Source organism: Electrona antarctica (assembly GCF_951216825.1).
Source record: "Electrona antarctica genome assembly, chromosome: 10".
Classification (NCBI taxonomy): domain Eukaryota; kingdom Metazoa; phylum Chordata; class Actinopteri; order Myctophiformes; family Myctophidae; genus Electrona; species Electrona antarctica.
The window spans coordinates 52746845-52756736 of record NC_136791.1 but is presented as its reverse complement, the minus strand read 5'-3'; the positions used below and the strand labels follow the sequence as shown (position 1 = coordinate 52756736).

General features: G+C 42.1%; 1 pseudogene across 1 annotated transcript in view; it reads right to left on the bottom strand.

Moving 5' to 3' along the window:
- Positions 1-9675: 9675 nt before the first annotated feature.
- The window catches only part of LOC306931469 (protein transport protein Sec61 subunit alpha-like), a 27788-nt pseudogene continuing 27571 nt past the window's right edge, over positions 9676-9892 (bottom strand). The window contains exon 6 of the transcript in view: positions 9676-9687. The product of the transcript in view is annotated as a protein transport protein Sec61 subunit alpha-like (transcript). The remainder of the gene's footprint in view (positions 9688-9892) is intronic.

Genomic DNA, 9892 nt, shown 5'->3' with positions numbered 1-9892 from the left:
CAGTATGTCTAAGTGTAAAACCATATGAAATGCAACTAGAAAAAGTGCCCTTCTGGGCACAGGTCTCCACCAGGAGGATAGGATTGTGTGTGATGTTTGGCAAAATGTTTAGGAGTAATATAAACATGTTTATTTGTTTGTGTGTGTGTGTGTGTGTGTGTGTGTGTGTGTGTGTGTGTGTGTGTGTGTGTGTGTGTGTGTGTGTGTGACGCGACTTGGCCTGTTGTAGCGCCACCATGAGGCTGATTTGAAAACTGTCAAGTGGCATTTCTTCCTCAGCCTAGTAGTGGGAATAGGCATGCACAGTTTCACCGCAATCGGACGCTGCGTTGCGGAGTTGTGGCGATTTGTACAAAACGGGTACAAAACGGGCTACTCCTGAAAACTTTAGAAGCCAATCGTAGCCAATCAGGATGGATAATTATGAGAAATCAAACAAATCACATGATCACATGACTATGGAGAGCATGTGTACCGATTTGCGTGAAATTTGGATAAAATCTGAAGGAGTAATATTAGAAAATGTGTTTTACATATGTCGGCCTCCTGGTGGCGCTATAAAGAGCAGATGTGAAAAATTCCAGGCAAAGGTTTTTCCTTGGCCTCTAGGGAGTGTGCATACATGGTTTTACACAGATCGGTGCAGTTATAGGTAAAAACACAAATCGGCCAGTTATAGCGCCACCATGAGGCTGAGTTGAAAATATTCAAGTGGAATTTCTTCCTCGACCTAGTGGGAATGTGCGTGCAGAATTTCACGGAAATCACACCACGTGTTCATTATTTGCAGCATTTTGTTTGAAACGGAGCACTCCTGCGAACTTTGGAAGCCAATCTTGGCCAATCAGGATGGAGTCTCTGAAAATCTGAAAGACCCCTTTCGTTGAATGGCTCTAGAGAGACTGTGTACCAATTTGCGTAATGTTTGGACAAAATCTGTAGGTGTACTGTCAAAACATTTGTTTTGCACAAAGCGGCCTCCTGGTGGCGCTATAACAGGCCAATGTGAAAACTTTGGGGCAGAGGTTCAGCTCTGGCATTCAGGGAGTGTGTGTGCAGAGTATGGCTGCGATCAAGCCAACGGTGCCAGAGATTAGCTGTTCACAGACGGACGGACGGACACACGGACGGACGGACGGACACACGGACGGACGGACGGAGTGCAAAACATACTCTCTCCCCATGCCTTCGGCCTGGTGGAGACAATAAATAAAGATTAAATGAAATGTAGGAAACCATGCAGTTCATGTGGGGAAATGGCTCGTTTTCCAACACTGAGTGTATTTGAGAGCAGGAAATAAAACACCCCTGAGTGTGTTTGAGACCAGGCCCCTCGAAGGAAATAAAACATGTTCTCTTACTGATATTTGGCACTGAAAGGCCCATTGATTTGAGAGACAGCTCAGGATAGACACAGACAACAGAGACCTCGTTCAGAGCTATATGACCTAATGACTTCCTCCAACGCCTGCAAAAATATACCAAACATAATGCATGATTATCTTACCTCCACAGGTGACATGAGCAGTGGAAGTGCATGGGACAGAGTCATTGTACTTGGACATGCAGTGCCACAGTGACTTCTCAGTGCCATTGCAGTTCACGTTGTCCAGAATTCCATGTTGTTGAGTGTGTGTGGTCACTGTGGTGCTGGTTTCAAACACCTGCAAGAATGCATTAGACAGACAGACAGACAGACAGACAGACAGACAGACAGACGAAGGAAATCCCGAAGGAAATCAGTATGTTACTTTTATTTTTAACATTGTTTCCCTTTGCAATATAAAGTATAACATTGGTATGTAAATAGAACTAAGGCAAAGACATAATAGTTACTGGAAACACCATTACACAATATAATTCATCTAATTGTGGGCTTAAAGCTTAAAAAGAGCCTGTAAGGCCTGTCTTACACAGATAAGTGATTGGTCAGATATTAACCATAAAGAATGATATCTCACCGTGCCACAGCCCAACTCTCTACAAACCACTTCTCCATCCTTTGTGTCCCAATCTGAGCCACACACAGGCCGCAGAGCCTTAGAACTACCGACATGAACTGTACCAGAGCAATCACTGACACTTCCATTGTCCATGAGAGTTATGTTGATCCTCTCTGTTAAAAGATAAGTTAAAAGATCATTTAAAGATATAATACATATGCTCAGTTTTATCTGTTTCAAATTATCGTTGAAAATATTTCTTTAATATGGACCATTTTATATTCCAAAAAAAGACTGCCATCAATAGATCTTATGGCATTTATATGACTAGAGGTCGGGGTCAACAAGCAGGTCATGATAAATGAATATGATCCTACCTGAACATGTCAGTGTGGATGGAAGTGATTGATTCCTGTCACAGTTAAAGTGCTGTGTGACACTGCTTCCACATCTCAGCTGTTTGCACATCATATCAGCACTTATTGTGCTGCTTCCATTACAGCTGATGTTCCACATGTCACCATCCTCCACCTCCAGGTTTCCAGAACAGACGTTATCCCCGTCTACCAGCCGGAAGATGGGATGATCTGTTTAACACAAATACACTTGAACATGTCATGTGTGTGTGTGTGTGTGTGTGTGTGTGTGTGTGTGTGTGTGTGCGTGCGTGCGTGCGTGCGTGCGTTTGTATGACTGCCTACCAAATAAACATTATGTTGAAAGTTGAAATTGAGGTTGAAATTGAGTGCATTATGCACAATGTGTTGGTGATGACAGTAATATTCATTTAGATAAATTGCAAGGTAAAACCCCTTGCAAATGAAGGTTTCACCTCTAAATCACCATATATTGCAAACATATTTTGTAAGTTCTAACAAAATGAATTGGAATACTGAAAAAAAGAAAGAAAAAAAAGGAACAGAAGGTTCCAAATGCATATGTTGATGCACCCTAGTGTAAGTGTTACTGACACAGCTGATACGAATATTGCTGAAGACCACATATATAGGTAACCAATCGTACCTGAACATGTGATGAAAGCAGGTTTAGACCACAGAGGTAACCAATCGTACCTGAACATGTGATGAAAGCAGGTTTAGAACAGTTGGCAGGCTGAGGGTCACACTGCCACAGATGATCCTCATTCCCGGCTCCTGTACAATGAATTCTCTTGCCGTTGGATTTAAATCCCTCTGGTGAGGTAATTTTTCCAGGGTCAGGAACATCTTTAGCGGTGCCACATTTGAGATCTTTGCACACAAGGTCAGCTTGTTCCTTTCCTTTATGCCAGAGGAAACCAACAATACTGATTATTAGATTTAAATTTATATTTGGAATCATTTGAAGTTAATTATCAATATTTATTCTACTAAGAACAGAGATCAGACAGAAGCAGGTGGGAGAGTGAATCATTAATGCTGTTCAAACTACAGCTAAATACCTTATATTATGAGAGCATAACAGGAATGTATGATGACAAATGGGAACATTTAAGTTCAAGGACATATTGTACAGTAGAAACAAATCAGTGCATAAAGGCAGTGTCTTACCAAAGTTGTCAGAACAAACATAGTATTTTGAATTGCTTCCATTTGAGGTCGTGTTGAATTGGACAGCTCCGGCACATTTAAAACCATCCAAACTCATTTCAATCTTATCTAAAAACAAAAAATACAAATACAGTTTTAACAGTGAAATTAAACAATTAATGTGTCAGTCAATAACCTCAGCTACATCACATGCATATACAGTATGTCTAAGTGTAAAACCATATGAAATGCAATAAATAAAGATTAAATGAAATGTAGGAAACCATGCAGTTCTTGTGGGGAAATGGCTCGTTTTCCAACACTGAGTGTATTTGAGAGCAGGAAATAAAACACCCCCGAGTGTGTTTGAGACCAGGCCCCTCGAAGGAAATAAAACATGTTCTCTTACTGATATTTGGCACTGAAAGGCCCATTGATTTGAGAGACAGCTCAGGATAGACACAGACAACAGAGACCTCGTTCAGAGCTATATGACCTAATGACTTCCTCCAACGCCTGCAAAAATATACCAAACATAATGCATGATTATCTTACCTCCACAGGTGACATGAGCAGTGGAAGTGCATGGGACAGAGTCATTGTACTTGGACATGCAGTGCCACAGTGACTTCTCAGTGCCATTGCAGTTCACGTTGTCCAGAATTCCATGTTGTTGAGTGTGTGTGGTCACTGTGGTGCTGGTTTCAAACACCTGCAAGAATGCATTAGACAGACAGAAATCAGTATGTTACTTTTATTTTTAACATTGTTTCCCTTTGCAATATAAAGTATAACATTGGTATGTAAATAGAACTAAGGCAAAGACATAATAGTTACTGGAAACACCATTACACAATATAATTCATCTAATTGTGGGCTTAAAGCTTAAAAAGAGCCTGTAAGGCCTGTCTTACACAGATAAGTGATTGGTCAGATATTAACCATAAAGAATGATATCTCACCGTGCCACAGCCCAACTCTCTACAAACCACTTCTCCATCCTTTGTGTCCCAATCTGAGCCACACACAGGCCGCAGAGCCTTAGAACTACCGACATGAACTGTACCAGAGCAATCACTGACACTTCCATTGTCCATGAGAGTTATGTTGATCCTCTCTGTTAAAAGATACGTTAAAAGATCATTTAAAGATCTAATACATATGCTCAGTTTTATCTGTTTCAAATTATCGTTGAAACTAATTATGTAATACGCACCATTTTATATTCCAAAAAAAGACTGCCATCAATAGATCTTATGGCATTTATATGACTAGAGGTTGGGGTCAACAAGCAGGTCATGATAAATGAATATGATCCTACCTGAACATGTCAGTGTGGATGGAAGTGATTGATTCCTGTCACAGTTAAAGTGCTGTGTGACACTGCTTCCACATCTCAGCTGTTTGCACATCATATCAGCACTTATTGTGCTGCTTCCATTACAGCTGATGTTCCACATGTCACCATCCTCCACCTCCAGGCTTCCAGAACAGATGTTATCCCCGTCTACCAGCCGGAAGATGGGATGATCTGTTTAACACAAATACGTGCGTCGCTGGTTAAGACTCGCCCGTGGCTCCCGACATGCGTTGCCGGCTAAGACACATGGTAAATGGTAAATGGTGCATTTATATATAGCGCCTTTATCCAAGGCGCTTTACATATATTACATTCACCCATTCACACACACATTCACACACCGATGGCGGCGGAGACCATGCAAGGCACCAACCTGCACATCGGGAGCAATTAGGGGTTCAGAGTCTTGCTCAAGGACACTTCGACACTAACCCTGGGGGAGCCCGGTTTACCATCCGGCCACTCTACCCCTGAGCCACCGCCGCCCCACATGTGTGGCTTCCCTGTGAGGTTAGGTTTCTGGTAGGTTAGGTTAGGGATTGGGGTAGGGTAGGGTGTCGGAATAATGCCTGTCCAGTAAATAAGGTAAAAAAATCCTCTCAGGTTGGACAAAATTGGATAATTTTATTTCTCAACTGATTCTGACAGGACATTAGGTCTACTACCCAGGATAAAAAACATACCCTAATCTGCTCAAAGCTAATACCCTAAATTTGCCTTAGTCCAAGATGGCCCTATTGATAACCTATTATAAGGCAATATTTTCTAAATTTCATTATGCTTTAAGTAGCATGTGACGTGTCAAACTAGGGGGTTTTCATGATTCTGAATCCATTCCAAGCATTAGTTTTGCATGAAAAACCATAGCCATAGCCACTTACCCAAATGTCCCCAAAATGTGCTGACCTCATCACATTTGTGATGACGGCTATGGCCGTTTTTAGCCCAAGGAGTGTTTTTTGTGCAAAACTAATGCTTGGAATGGATTTGGAAAAACCCCTAGTTTGACACGTCACATGCTACTTAAAGTATAATGAAATTTAGAAAATATTGCCTTATAATAGGTTGTCAATGGTGGCATCTTGGATTAAGGCAAATTTAGGGTATTTGCAGTGAGCAGATTAGGGTATATTCTTTATCCTGGCTAGTAGACCTAATGTCCTGTCAGAATCAGGTGAGAAACAAAATAATCCAATTTTGTCCAACCTCTGCCATTTAATTATTGGACTGAGCAAGAACCCCTAATTGCCTTGCATGGTTCCCCCCACCATCAGTGTGTGTGAGTGTGTGTGTGTGTGTGTGCGTGTGTGCGTGCGTGCATGCGAATGAAATTCACAATCAATTTAAATTGCTTTGGATAGTGCTACATAAATGCACCATTTACCATTATTTGCATGGATCTGCGTGCGTGTGCGTGTGCATGCGTGCATGTATACTGACACAGCTGATAAGAATATTGCTGAAGACCACAGAGGTAACCAATCGTACCTGAACATGTGATGAAGACTGTCACAGGGCAACCCGTGCCCTATAAACATACATTGATGGAGAACAATGCTCATACCTAAATTACACAGTTGCAGCCCTAACTTTGCCGGCCGGCTTGGAAGACTGTGTTAATGGACATGAGTGCATATTTGTATTATTGTAGCTCACAGTGAATTGTAAAAGAGAACAAGTATGTACTTTGCAAATATTGTCACAGTATACGTTTGGTGTCATTTGGGTTTAATTATGATTGGTTGGCACCTGGCTCTCCTGCAGTACAGGTGATCCTCTTGACTGAGTGGAGGAAGGTACCAAGTGCTATAGAGCAGGAGGGGTGTCTGTCTGGTTTACAAGAGCTCTTATGTTATGTTTTCTATTTATCTTGATGTTGTGTAATGTATCTGAAATGTATTTGAATTGGTTTAGTAAACTTAGGTAATTGTGTAAGTTAACTCATGGGCCATGGTTAGCCAGATGTTGAGTTAAGTGGGTTACCAATTACAGAACTGTTCCTTGGTATAGTCTTGCCTGGTATAAGAGGGAGGCTGCAGGGGCAGTGAGTGAGTTCAGTTTGGCTTGAGACAACCAGAAGGTAACACCCAGGGAGAGCTGCTAGGGGCAGTGAGTTAGTTCAGTTTGGCTTGAGACAACCAGAAGGTAACACCCAGGGAGGCTGCAGGGGCAGTGAGTTAGTTCAGTTTGGCTTGAGACAACCAGAAGGTAACACCCAGGGAGAGCTGCTAGGGGCAGTGAGTTAGTTCAGTTTGGCTTGAGACAACCAGAAGGTAACACCCAGGGAGAGCTGCTAGGGGCAGTGAGTTAGTTCAGTTTAGCTTGAGACGACCAGAAGGTAACACCCAGGGAGGCTGCAGGGGCAGTGAGTTAGTTCAGTTTGGCTTGAGACAACCAGAATGTAACACCCAGGGAGAGCTGCTAGGGGCAGTGAGTTAGTTCAGTTTGGCTTGAGACAACCAGAAGGTAACACCCAGGGAGAGCTGCTAGGGGCAGTGAGTTAGTTCAGTTTGGCTTGAGACGACCAGAAGGTAACACCCAGGGAGGCTGCAGGGGCAGTGAGTTAGTTCAGTTTGGCTTGAGACAACCAGAAGGTAACACCCAGGGAGAGCTGCTAGGGGCAGTGAGTTAGTTCAGTTTGGCTTGAGACAACCAGAAGGTAACACCCAGGGAGAGCTGCTAGGGGCCCTGCCATTGCAGGGTTTATAGCCTACACAGTTTCTCAAGTTCTGGGTTTGTTTCCCTAATTTGTTTTCAAGTGTTTTTCTATGTTGTCTTTTCGTAAGTTAGTCTTTAGTGTTTTGTTTTGTTCGAGGCCTTTCCACTGTGAATAACCTGTATCGGGGAGAAATAAAACACCCTAAAAGGTATTGCTGGATTCTGTCACTTTTTGGAGCCTTGGCCACTCGTTCAACTTTACAAAGACCACTGAGGTAAACAATCGTACCTGAACATGTGATGAAGACCACAGAGGTAACCAATCGTACCTGAACATGTGATGAAAGCAGGTTTAGAACAGTTGGCAGGCTGAGGGTCACACTGCCACAGATGATCCTCATTCCTGGTTCCTGTACAATGAATTATCTTGCCGTTGGATTTAAATCCCTCTGGTGAGGTCATTTTTCCAGGGTCAGGAACATCTTTAGCGGTGCCACATTTGAGATCTTTGCACACGAGGTCAGCTTGTTCCTTTCCTTTATGCCAGAGGAAACCAACAATACTGATAATTAGATTTTAATTTATATTTGGAATCATTTGAAGTAGTGAATTATCAATATGTATTCAACTAAGAACAGAGATCAGACAGGTGGGAGAGTGAATCATTAATGCTGTTCAAACTACAGCTAAAGACCTTATATTATGAGAGCATAACAGGAATGTATGATGACAAATGGGAACATTTAAGTTCAAGGACATAATGTACAGTAGAAACAAATCGGTGCATGCAGGCAGTGTCTTACCAAAGTTGTCAGAACAAACATAGTATTTTGAATTGGTTCCATTTGAGGTCGTGTTGAATTGGACAGCTCCGGCACATTTAAAACCATCCAAACTCATTTCAATCGTATCTACAAAAATAAAAATAAAAATATGAAAACAAATTGAAAGATACAAATACAAATGTAAATAGAACCAGTCAGTCAATAATGCATACATATACAGTGTGTTACAGTTCTTGAGGGAAAAGAGGAACGAGGAGTGCTGTTTCTTTCGCACGGGAGACCGGGGTCGGGTCGTAGTCGAGTGTCTTTTAAGAGAAGGAAATAAAACAGTGTCTTTGAGACACACAGTGTGCGTGTGCACGTGTGCGAGCGTGCGTGCGAGCGTGCGTGCGTGCGTATGCTCTTACCTGAACATGTAGTCCATCTCATAGAGTCCTGGGTTGAGACATTGCCTCCCCAACCGCTGAAGTTCTGACATTTCCACAGCTGATCCTCAGTACCGTCACAGCTCACCTCATTGATCCAGACCTGATCAGTTATATTAGGTTTATCAGGTTTCGTTTGGTGGGACGGTCTGCTCACAGACTGTCCACAGCCGATGCTCCTACACACCACATCTTCATTGTTCTTGTTCCAGTTGTTGTCTCCAACGATGCCCCATTCATTGTTATGAAATATGTGAATGTAGCCTTCACATGGGTTGGTACCACCTTTAAGGATCACCCTGTCACCTGCATGATTACACTTTATGTTAATATAGATACTTAACTCAATGCTCTTCAAAGTGAAACACACACACACACACACACACACACACACACACACACTGACACACAGCATCTCCCTTGTGTAATCCGCATATCTCAAGAACTGTCTTTGACTTGATTGATAGACTTAAAACTTGTTGTGCATATCCAAAGGGACTCTTGAACTATCTACTGTATGAAACTGCAAATCTCAATTATAGACTAGATTAATCTACAAGCACACAACATGTCACGCTACGTGTAAACTAGCTATAAACCTATATTTTCAAATAAGAAACAAACAAACAAACAAACATAACAGTGCAAATACAAAAGAATATAATGAGTGCAGATGATGTGACATGTTGACCCACTGTAGACCATTATTTGTCATCATCTCACCTATCACTTCCATCCAGCTCTCTGGTGACTGTCCACGGCCAGAGATGTGACACTTGTACAATCCTTCATTAGATTTGTGAACACTGTGGATGGTCATGTTTCCTGTAGGCTCGGTGCTGATGAGGGATCCGTCTTTATAGAAATCAGCTGAATGGACGTCAGAGGATGGAAGAGATGTGCTCCTGTGTTTGGACAGACAGCGGAGTGTGACATCACTTCCCTCCTTCACAGGAAGTACAGGACTCTCCAGGATCACATGTTCATCTAGAGAAAAAGAGAGAAAGAAAAAAAGAGAAACGTTTCGCTAATACACGTTTCGCTAATACACGTTTCGCTAATACACAATCCCCACAATACCTATGTGGACCTTTGAGTACTAAACAGTTTCCTGTAGCCTAATGATGGCCTCTAGTTTAGGAGTAATCTTACCACTAATTACATTAAACTATCTTACACACATTGTCTAACC